Source organism: Pseudorasbora parva, chromosome 16 (genome assembly GCF_024679245.1).
Source record: "Pseudorasbora parva isolate DD20220531a chromosome 16, ASM2467924v1, whole genome shotgun sequence".
NCBI classification, from domain to species: Eukaryota; Metazoa; Chordata; class Actinopteri; order Cypriniformes; family Gobionidae; genus Pseudorasbora; species Pseudorasbora parva.
Window position 1 is genome coordinate 11,963,727 of NC_090187.1, and position 12,044 is coordinate 11,975,770.

The following is a 12,044-nucleotide window of genomic DNA, read 5'->3' on the forward strand; positions in this document are numbered from 1 at the left end:
TGAATATGATTAGACTGTTAGCATCTCACTCAAAAAAATAACCAGAGTTTCGATATTTTTCCTATTTAAATCTTGACTCTTCTGTAGTGAGATTGTGTACTAAGACAGATTGAAAACTTTGCTGCCGTACCATCGGTGCAGCAGGCGTAACGATATTACGCAGCACATGAAAATAGTCCTTAGAACGCTCTCTGTGCAAGCAGGTTGTCACATTGGTTATTTGATGGAAGTTAGTGTATTTTCAGACGCTGTGTAATATCAATATGCCTGATGCACCCATGGTACGGCAGCAAAGTTTTCCTAGCCATATCGGCCAAGAAAATCAACTTTTCATTTTCGGTCTTAGTACACGATGTATTTACAGAAGAGTCAATATCAGGAAAAATATCAAAACTCGTTGGTCATTTTTTTGAGTGAGATGCTGATAGTCTAATCAGATTCAATGATCTATCTAGGCTAAGTTATGCTAAAAGTGTTACCACCAGACCCCGATATATCAGCTAAAAAAAAACGGTAAAACTCTTCTTAACTCTAGGAGAGTTGGAAAATTAGCTTTTACACACGCACACAGTTTGCGAGCACCGGGACTTTTATTATGACGGGACAGGAAACAGTCGCCGGCCGTTCAAACTATTTCCGTTGGTCATTGGTATGAGGTGATGCAGCTCTGTTTATCATATTAGATGCATTTAAGTGTGTTTAAAATGATGTTATGACGTTACTCTGTGCGTTTTCTCAGTAGCTGCTGTAAAACTTGTTCACACTGCAAAGAGAAAAGCGCTTTTGCAGAATAACACCCGAAACCGAGGATAACGCAGATATGACGCACTTGACAGGCGACTCCTTCAGACGCTATGCTGAAACGTCCCGGGAACGTTGGTTAAAATAGCAATTTTCTCACAATTTACAAATAGTTGGAAACATTTGGGATATTATAAGTACTCAACTGAACAAAATATATAACACTGGCCTAGTGTCTTTTGGATATTTTACTGCAAAAATACTACATAGTGCAACTTTAAGTTGTGTGTTCCTGGTCAAATTTCAGCCTCACACTCGTAATTAATAACATTTCATACTTTTAAGATACCTTTATTTTTTTGTTTCTTTACATTTTTGTGGTTTTCAGGCTTTTGTTGAAGAAAAACATGGATTTTTTTTCAAAGTTTCTCTTTTTGCATTTAATAGAAAATACATGAGAATGAGTCAACAATGAAAGAATTTTTGCTTTTGGTGAGCTATTTACATTCCCAGACCTTCAGCCCTTATTCCTCACTCATATGGTTGGGGGGGAGGGTTGTTTCATTAATACCACATTCTGATAACCACTTTTTTTGTTCACAGATGTTGTCAGGCAGTTTCTACATTACGTATGTTGTTCACAGCTGGAAAACATGATCAGCTGGCCCAGTGAGCTCATTGGGCGGAACACGAGTGATGTCATAAAGGATCGTCCTGCCAGTACTTGTTGTAATATCAGGGTTCGTTGTCTGTCTGGATCCTCCCTTTCCCAGCACTAAAAAGATTCCCTCCCAGTAACCCCAGTTACCTGTAAGACAGCTGACTACATGTCTCTTAAAAACATGTTTTTTTTTTTGGGGGGGGGGGGGGGGGGGGGGGGGGGGGGGTTTGCTACTGGTGAAATTGCTGATAGTCTAGATTTGTACTGCCAGCCACTGATGTTGTGAAGGAAGGCTTTACTGGAAATCTGGGAATTTCCCCATTTTAATAATCTCTGTAATCCCAAAGACAAACAACTTCATAAACAGGACTACAAATTATGAAGGCCAAATGTTTAGATGTATATCTTCATGAAATAGACATAAACAGGAACACACTGTGACGTTATTGGGCTAAATGAAGGCTGATGTCCTTAATTTTCTTTGCCACAACAATGTCATTATCAACAATACACTATTCATGATCACCCTAACAGGAAATGAGGTCACTGATGTCCCCTATGGATTCTGGCAGAATTAGCGACACTTAGCGCCTTTGTTTCAGAATGATTCTGTCAGAACACCTCTTCACACACACAATGAGTTAGAAACATATTGAACTAAACATTTATCAATATATGTGTATTTCCTTAAGCTGTCAAACTTTAATGCTGGTTCTAGAGTGTCAATTTTCATATAACTTTTCACACATTGTTTTAAAGCAGCTTTACATAAAATCATGATGTTAATTTTCATAATATCTTAATATATTTATGCCTTGCAGTCTCATTTAGATATGGAAGCTTGTTTCCGCCACATTGTGACTTTTTATCTCACAATTCTGACTGTATTTCTCACAGTTATGAGAAAAATAGTCAGAATTGTGATATGAAAAGTCCCAATATCTTTTTTTTTATGCTTTTTATTCCATGGTGGAAACAAGCTTCCATATTTAGCAGATTGAACTGTGAGTGTGCAAAAATAATGTTTAATATAGTGTGTGATGATATACATAATCATGCAGCAAAAATGAGCTATAGTACTGTTTTTTGTGAGTTTACTGTATGTAAAGTTGGATGTCCTATGGTTTTTTGTCTTGTATTGTTTTTGTATTATTTTTTGTTTACCGGTTTATTAATTTCAAGAAGCTGCAAGACATTTTATGTAGGAGTTAAAAGATTATTAGTAATTTGAGCAGCTTACAACTTTAGCAACCTTAGAAACACCACTAATAAGCTCAGGATCAGCGTCCCCCATGGCTCAACCTACAAAAACAAGGAAAGTTCAGCATCCCCCCATTCTTTCATAATGTAGCATCTGTTGTTTGTAATAATGTAAATGAGGTCAATGAATGTTTGACCATCCCCCAATGAATCACTTATGTATGAAATAAACACAACGACACCATTCCAAATCACATGCAGCATTTTAACACATCAAAAAAATGTTTGCTTTCAAAGGAACCTTATTTTGTTTTGCAAAGAAAATAATCCTAGAATGCTGAGTGACAAGCTTGGCGAAAAACATCCGTCTAAAATAATGAATGAAGTAATGTAATGTCGAGTATAGTGTTTTTAATTTTATTTTGTAATACTATAATTAACAAAAAAGTATTATTTACCAAAATGTTTTGTATGCTAAATAATGTATGCTTATTAAAGCTTAGCAACATGCTAATGTCAAATTCTAACTCTAAAATTCTTTTTCAATTTTTTACAATCACGCAGGGGCTCTTTGGTAGCCAAAAGGCTCAACTGAGTGACACAAAAAGACATGTGTGAATGTGACATCTCACCTTTTCCTGGGGAATGAACACAAGAAGCAAATGCTTATCAGATCATCATAGCTGGCTATGATTTCAATGCGTGATAAAGATCAGTAGATAGAACATGCTGCATACGCTATCATTGTTACAGCCTCCGGCCTTTGGACAGTAAATGATTGACGCAGAGATCCGTAGAGGAACATGACACTGTAGCGTGAAGCACCTTTAATGAGACGGACAGAGTGTCCCAGACAGGTACAATGTACAGATCAACCCTCTTAATAGTGTTTAATTTTTAAAGAAACAGTGGACAGTAATTTGTTGGGAGTGACACTGCTTTTCACAGTTCTGTGGATGAACTAGTAATAAGCAGATGCCATCCCGATGTGCTGTCTTTCTAAATGTTTATGATCAAAACTAGATATCCAAAATTTAACAAATTTAAAAAAAAAAATCAATTTACCTGGAGAAGAGCATGAATGGGAGCAAGAATGATGTTCACCGAAACATCTAGAATAATGGGGCGATTTTAAACTTTGACAAACCACCTGAAAAATGATCTGAAAAATCTTTCTTCAAGGTGTCCTTGTTATATTGTAATTATACATTTAAGTTTTTAAAAATATTAATTAACAACATGCATTTACCATAGGTAAAGGAATTGGGTTTGGTTTAGTCGCATGCAATTGTCCATACTTTACTGTTATTACTATACATATGTAACACTGCAAAATAAAGTGTTACCACCATCTTTTAAGATAATAATTTTAGCAGACATTATCCCTTAAATTCATGAATGTTTCGCCAGTCATTATTACATATTCGGGTCTTTGGCGACCTGGATATTTACCTTTACCTGCCACAATAAATAAAGCTCTCCTGATAGAGTAACAATTACAGAAGAATAAAATAACACATTTTGTTACATTTTGGTGTTTGGAAGGGTTCAGTTTAGGCAGATATCGTCAAAGCTCATTTTTTAGTACATTCAGCATCTGGCTCATATTCACGATCTCAAGCATATTCTCAGAACATCATTTTGAACATCTTCAAAATCAATATTTTGATCGCTGACAGCTTCTTCACCAGATCCATCATCAAGTGACAGTGACACTAATATCAGATTGCATTCAGACTTGCTCTGCAGTAAATCTCTGAGACATTTCACGTTTTGCTGATGGTACTTGATATTCTCCTGCGGCAATGAGTGAAACGTCACTTATCAGACATTGCCACCTTGTGGAATAAAGGTCAATTGCACTTATTCTGTCGTTAAAGATTTAATTATTGTACAGAAAAAATATACTTACACTGTTACTTCGGGTCGATAGCGACCCTATACAATTTTTGTACAAAAAATGAATGGGAAAACAGGCATTCTTTTACAACGAATTGATTGCGGAATACAAAGAAGGTTGATGTTTTACTTTAAAAACGAATGAGGAGAAGGGTAGTGAATTATGACCCGGGTCACTAAAGACCCAAGGTATGCATTTAAGGGTTTAATCATAGGATGATGTTTAAAATAATTGTATAATATATATTATTATTATTTATAATAATTCAAGATAATGTGCATACTTTCAGTATTCATTTGTTATTTTAGCCAACAAAAAGGTTTAAATTATATTATGGCTGGAGAACAGTTTGATATAACTAAGTTTTTGTTAACATCAAGTTTATTTAAATAAATATATTTTATAAGAACAATTCCAACAGCTTAATCTTAATAAAGTAATCAAATACAGCTCTGTCAATATTTTAGTAATAATTCTCACTTAACATATAACACAGCCTCTTAAATGCTTCTAAAAGAGACGTATACATTTTATGGCATTGCCTGTCTCGTTTTATTTTAAGAAATACGGAATTGCTAAGAATTGTTTAGCACTTTTTGTAGAATGACCCGAAGATGTTTTGCTGCAAATGAACAAGAACACTGCCAAGTTTACTCAGAAAAATGTCCTACTATGGTATCAAGCTTGTGCAGTTTGACCACTAAGAACAGATTCCCACGCTGCCTTTGTGCCCACATGACTTTGGTTCTCCCTTAAATCTCCAGCTTCTTGACCCCACAAATCCAAACTGGAGATCTTTTAGATTGTTCTTCTCACAGAAATACAGCAGGAATGTCGGTCAGGATAAGGGCCCACCCAGCATTTCAAAAAAATCTGCTGATAAGACCACCAGTCTGTCTGGATGATAAAGTTCTATGATCTCAAGTTCATATTGTTCCAGCTCATTTTCAATCCATCTGGTTCTTTCCTGAAGTCCTATAATTAAACACCCTTTAAATAGAGGAGAGCCACATATACATGATGCTACATGCTGCCTTAGCACTATTAACCCAATGAACTGCAAATGACACAGGAAGAGCTAACAAAACTATTATTAATTATGTTTTAAAACATATTATTTCAAAAGGTCATGGTCTAAAAGTGTACAGTATACTTTTTGTTAGTGTCTTTAAGTGTTAGTGTGGAATTATCTTTGAGGAAAGGGTGAGACAGGACACATCTGTAATATAGACGTAGCACAGGAACAGGATACAGCTCAGCGCTTTAATTGGTAGAAATTCTTAGAATTGTAACAGGAAAAAGCGCTCTCGCGTTCCACATATCACACAGTCTAGAGTATATGTTCTGCAGCTTTAAGCTCTGCAATCAATGACCAAATATGTAAGCTGAATTGTATTCAATCAAGCATATTCAGTCTTACATTACATGATATACTTGAATTTTTGCAATTATATTTCTTGTTTACTGATGAACTACAAGAAGGCATATTAGAATTGTACATTAAATGGTGAAAATATGATTGATATCTGCTTGTGCAACTGACCGCCATGATGCTAGTGTTCAATGGTTGGTTCTCAGGGTGTTTTGAGCATTTTAGTGCATTAATGTGTGGTTGCTAAATGGCTGCCTAATGGCCCAGGTCAAAGAGTCTGTTTTATATTTTAATGTAAATCTATGGGATTTGTTGCTTCCGTTTTATAATCCACCAGGTGAAAATAGCTAATCTAATCTCTTTAAAAAGTAATAGCATATCTTTCCTCAACAAGTAATACCAAAGTGTGAGCAGTAGCTCACAATGGCTTGTCTTAGCAAACATCACACACTATTTTTACCTTTTAGAGAAGCATGGAGTCAAGGCTGTAACCATTTCTTGAAAATGTAGGGAGACCAAACCCATTTTTGGGAGGTGTGTGCATATATTTATTTTAAAATATGCACACATTCACTCTTAATCATATGCCGAAAATAGCTCTGTTAATGTTTCTTGTCTCACCGCATTTAGTTACATGTATAAATTACCACCCGGTGGCCTCAGGAAACATCGAATAGTGGGTGACATGAAATATGGCAAAGTCCCTGAAATGTGCCACACTTCCTGTTGCCAGCAGGTGGCGCTTTGACTTAATACTTAATAACTTAATATTGGCGTGTAGATGTCTTCAGGCCAAGGGTATTAAGAAACGTAAAGTTTGGGGCAGAATGCACATTGCATGCCTGAGTTACAACAGCTTTCGTGGCGTAAATTGCATACATTAGCATTTAGCCAAGTGTTGCCTGATTTAATGTGTTTCTAGCATGTTTGGTACTTCATGGCATATTTAAATGAGTTTCTGAGAGTTGATTACCCTGTAAAGTATGGCATTTCGTATTACCAGCAGGTGGCGCTATGACTAACTAATATTGGCATGAAGATGCCTTCAGGCCAGGACTCTTATCAAACATGTGAAGTTTGGAATAGATCTTGATTTGAAGAACTATTTCAGGAAGACAGAAATAACGCAAGTTAGCTGGTTAGCAAAACAGTTAGTAAAACAGTTGATAAATATTGAATGTTTAGCTACTTACATTTTACCCCGCAGGCTCGCACCCTTTCACTATATTTAAACGGAAGCGTCCCTTGAATAGAGTCCTGCAAGGTATGATGTATCTTTGTAGGCCAAAACCTGGAAACGAGTCAGCATTTTAAATTTCCTGAAGTCAATGTTTTTTTATGGGTTATGGTTAAATACCTAAAATAAAGATATGTGGTTAATGCAAGCTCCAACTGTGTTCATGTTTTATTCTACAACATTAAATACACGAGTAATATGCCCTTGTGATTTTAAAAATGTTGAAAAAGGCAGTTGCTAACAAGTAGCTCAATGTGATTACAGAGGTTATCAGGAGCATTAATGCTCACCACACCAAACAGGAAGACTCATCTACCGGTACTCACTATTCAGCTTTCACTGCCTCGTGTTTATAAAATGTATTTCAGTAGGTAATCTTTAGAAGCATCTTTTGAGCAATAAAACCTTTCTCTGGGTGAAATGAGTGTTGGATTGATTACCAAAATAGAACCAGAATGCTGGGAAGCAATAGCAGTACATAACACTTTATCTTTGCGTTTTTTATACAGCACACGGAAACTAGTATGTTCTCAGGACCAACATGTCTTTGCAAAACCAGTTACTTACAATACTATCAAAATACAATACACCACTCAAAGAGAACTTTGATGCAGGTATCTAGAGAATGACTTCAAAGAGAAAACTGATGCAAAAAGACTATAACTCAATACAGATGAATGCTTTGATGAGGGAGAGTTCTGCAAGACGAGTGTGCAGACAAGTTATGCTCAAGAGATACACTATAAAAGCATTGGAACACCACTCCAAATAATTTAATTCAGGTGTTCCATTCACTGCCATGGCCACAGGTGTATAAAATAAAGCACCCAGGCATGCAGACCGCTTCTACAAATATTTGTGAAAGAATGGGTCCACGGCCAACTGTTAGTGGTATTATAACAGTTGAAGCAAATGGGAACAACAGCAACTCAGCCATGAAGTGGTAGGCCACGTAAAATCAGAGTGGGGTCAGCACATGCTGAGGGGCACAGTGCGCAGATGTCGCCAGCTTTCTGCAGAGTCAATAGCTACAGACCTCCAAACTTAATGTGGCCTTTAGGTTAACTCAAGAACAGTGCGTAGAGAGCTTTGTGGAATGGGTTTCCATGGCCAAGCAGCTGCATCCAAGCCTTACATCCCCAAGTGCAATGCAAAGCTTCAGATGCAATGGTGTACATCACGTCACCACTGGACTCTAGAGCAGTGGAGATGTGTTCTCTAGAGTGAAGAATCCCACTTCTCTGTCTAGCAATCAAATGGACAAGTCTGGGTTTGGTGACTGCAGTGAGAACGGTACTTGCCTGACTGCATTGTGCCAAGTGTAAAGTTTGGTGAAGTGGGGATTATGGTGTGACTTTGAGGGTTTGGCCGTGGCCCCTTAGTTACAGTGAAAGGAACTCTTAATGCTTCTGCATACCAATACATGTTGGACAATTTCATGCCCCCAACTTTGTGGAAACAACTTGGGGATGGCCCCTTCCTGTTCCAACATGTCTGCACACCAGTGCAAAAAGAAAGGTCCATAAAGACATAGATGAGCGAATTTGGTGTGGAGGAACTTGACTGGTCTGGAGAGAGTCCTGACCTCAACCTGATAAAACAGCTTTGGGATGAATTAGAGGGGAAACAGCGAGCCAGGCCTTCTTGTCCAACATCAGTGCCTGACCTCTCAAATGCGCTTTTAGAAGAATGGTAAAAAATTCCCATAAACACACTCCTAAACATTGTGGAAAGCCTTACCAGAAGAGTTAAATCTGTTATAGCTGCAAAGGGTGAGCAAACTCCATATTAAACCCTGGATGTCATTTAAAGTCATGGCATTTAAAGGCAGACATCCCCAAACTTTTGGCAATATAGTGTAAGCAACTCCTCCGTGCAGCTTGCCGTTTTATTTTTTATTATTTCCACCCCGAACTGGAAAAATTCATTGCAGTGCACAATGGGAATTTTCCTAGCCCTCCACCTTCCCCAGCACCACCTGCCTAGATCTGCTTAAGGGAGTTATGCCAACTTTCCTTGTGACAGCTCAAATTCTATTCATCATATTCATATGCATTTCATGTGCAGCAGTTTAGCAGCTGTAGTCCACCACGATTAAGTAAATTGCATGCCTATTAATAAAAGCTGTTTAACTAATATCTTAAAATATGTAAGTGCCATTGTTTTGTCTCAAGATGCACATCAGTAATGTTTTTTAGTTTTTTTCCAAGGCATTTTTATAAAAGCTACTGAAATGTCCTAATTGATCTTCAGCGGGGCTCCAAGACAGAACAGTTGATAATTCGACATTAGGCCTGGTTCCACAGACAGGCCTAATGTCGAATTATCAACTGTTCTGTCTTGGAGCCCCGCTGAAGATCAGTGCAGTAGACAACAAATATAAAGAGCAGGATAAAGTCTAGACCAGCTGTGAATGAAGAAAACACATCCTTGTTCTAGTTTCCACATCAGATCTGTGAACGAGTGATAAAGCTTAAAAACGGAAGAGCGCATGCAAACACTGACAAATTCAGTCCCATCAATGCAAACTAAAGGAGTGAGATAATGTAAATACAGACACAGTCATGTTTAAGGCAGGGCTGTGTGCCATTCAGAAATGAATTGAGAATGCCATTACAATTTCGAACTCACAACTGCAAATTCAGCACTATTATGGATCTGACTGACACTATTGGATGAGAACTGAACTGTGCTGGATGATGACATGATGATGACATATTCTAAAAGAGCTTATTTGAATGTGTTCAAAATGACCCACATCGAAATTTTAGTTAAACGGAATAAGGTTTAAATTATAGTTTACTGAAAAATAATGAAGATGCAATTCAGTCAATCCCTATTCCTGCCATTCAAAATATGTGGGACGTGGCCAAATCCATCACACTCATAACCTGAAAAAGAGTAGGCGTAGAATAGAGAACATTTGTTTCTGTATTTCTCTTTTGTAACGTCAGCATTTGGAATGGAAAATAGAATGGGAAAAGAATGAACTGCTGAGTCAGACGTACTGGAAACCAACAAAGGTAGGTTTAAAAAAGCAGAAAGAGAAAGGGGAAAATGCCATCTTGACCGTAACAAAGGCACTGCACGATGTTTTTCTAAACCTAGACACTGGAGAGTACCTGGAGATATTTGCAAAAGTCCCATATTCCTCACATGCACCTTATGACTAAAATGGACTCAAGTAATCTCACATAAATCTCTTTCAGAAGAAATCTCAATAAAATTTGCCAAGATATAAAATTACCGTTTGTGATTTAAAAGTCAGAGATTTCAATATGGACGCAAACATTCCTCTTCAAATGTTTGGTTCTTTCAAAGACCAAAAAAAAAACAAAAAAACAAAAAAAAAAAACAGACCTATGGCATCCACATGATTTGTATAGCTCTATAATATGAATATATTTTAGGAGAAACATCTAAGACTGCCAAACAATCTGAGCAAAAACTTTTTCCATGGGGATGCTGCATTCTTTCAGACATCTGCTACCAGCACATGCTCTTTCAGAACATTTCATGTACTGTATGATCCGCAGCTGTACACCAGAATTTGACTCTCCCAGTGTGTGCTGCAGAAGGGTTCATAACATGTTTGGAAATATGAGTCAGCAGAATGGTATCCAGTTGCTGTTCAGTGGGAGAGAAATGTTTGCGTTTATTTATTTTTTCAAACAAATTACTTGAAAATATTCAAAGGCAGACATGAATGCTATATGCATGAATGCTACCAATATATTGTAAGTGGATAGTCACGTTTTTTCATTTCCAAACCAGTAAAAACCTCAAGGGGCCAATTAATTACAAACTGAACAGGATGTGTAATTATTCAGGTGTTGACATGGCTGCAGTGCTGGGTAGTAACTGATTACATGTAATCTGGATTACTTAATCAAGGTTCCAAAAATTAAGTACTTGTTATTAGATTATATTACATCTTAAAATACTCATAATCAGTAATGGGAAAGTTACTTTGAAAAGTAATGCATTACAATATTAAAAAGCAACTAATAGCTTTACTTTTTTTTTACTTAGTTTTTTATTAAAAGTAATGTGTTGCATTACTTTTTCTCTCCTAATGGGCTTGTTTTTTTTAAAGCAAAAAAGTTATATTTTCAGGCAAACATAAAGATCCTTTAACACCTAATTGAAATAAGCCTTAGGCTAAAGGAAATACAAATTTAAACCTTTTAGCTGTGCTGCTACTCTGAATAACGGAAGAATACGCAGGAGAAAAACTTTGAACACTTAGGCTACTTCACCAATAAAAACTAAAAATCTAAAGTTATTTTTGCTTATGGTTTAACTGAATCATCGAAGGTCAGCAGCAAGACATCGGACAGTAAAGTAAGATTAAATGCATACAAATATTGGTTTTCTTTACTTTATTTGAGGTTTGCATAGTATCAGATTTTGCATTTGACTGATTTTAGGGAATATACGGAATCTTTTTGTGCAAGTAAGATTAGTAAATGCTTGCTTAATTTTTTTCTAAAACTACAACCCTCATGTTTACACACACATCTGCACTTATGATTTTTCTCAACACTGGGACAAGAGAACCAAGATATTTTGTTGCACATTTTAAAGTAACATGTTACTTGAAAAGTAATCAGATTACATAATTTGTTACTTGTAATGTGTTCCCCCCCCCCCCCCCCAACACTGCTTGTAATCAGACAACAGTTAACTTTTTATTGATTACATGTAGGGTTGGGAACTGAAAATCGATTCCAATTCAAGAATCGGATACTTGTAATAACCCTGGAAACCCCTGACATAATGTAATGTTTAATGCACTTCATAATGTAGACGGTAAAGATTTGTGTTACAAACTAATAATGTAATTTTTAATCACTCAGTAACAGACTACAAATTGTAAGTAATCTACCCAGCACTGCCAGGCAGATGTCAGAAAGCAGATTATGCCACATTA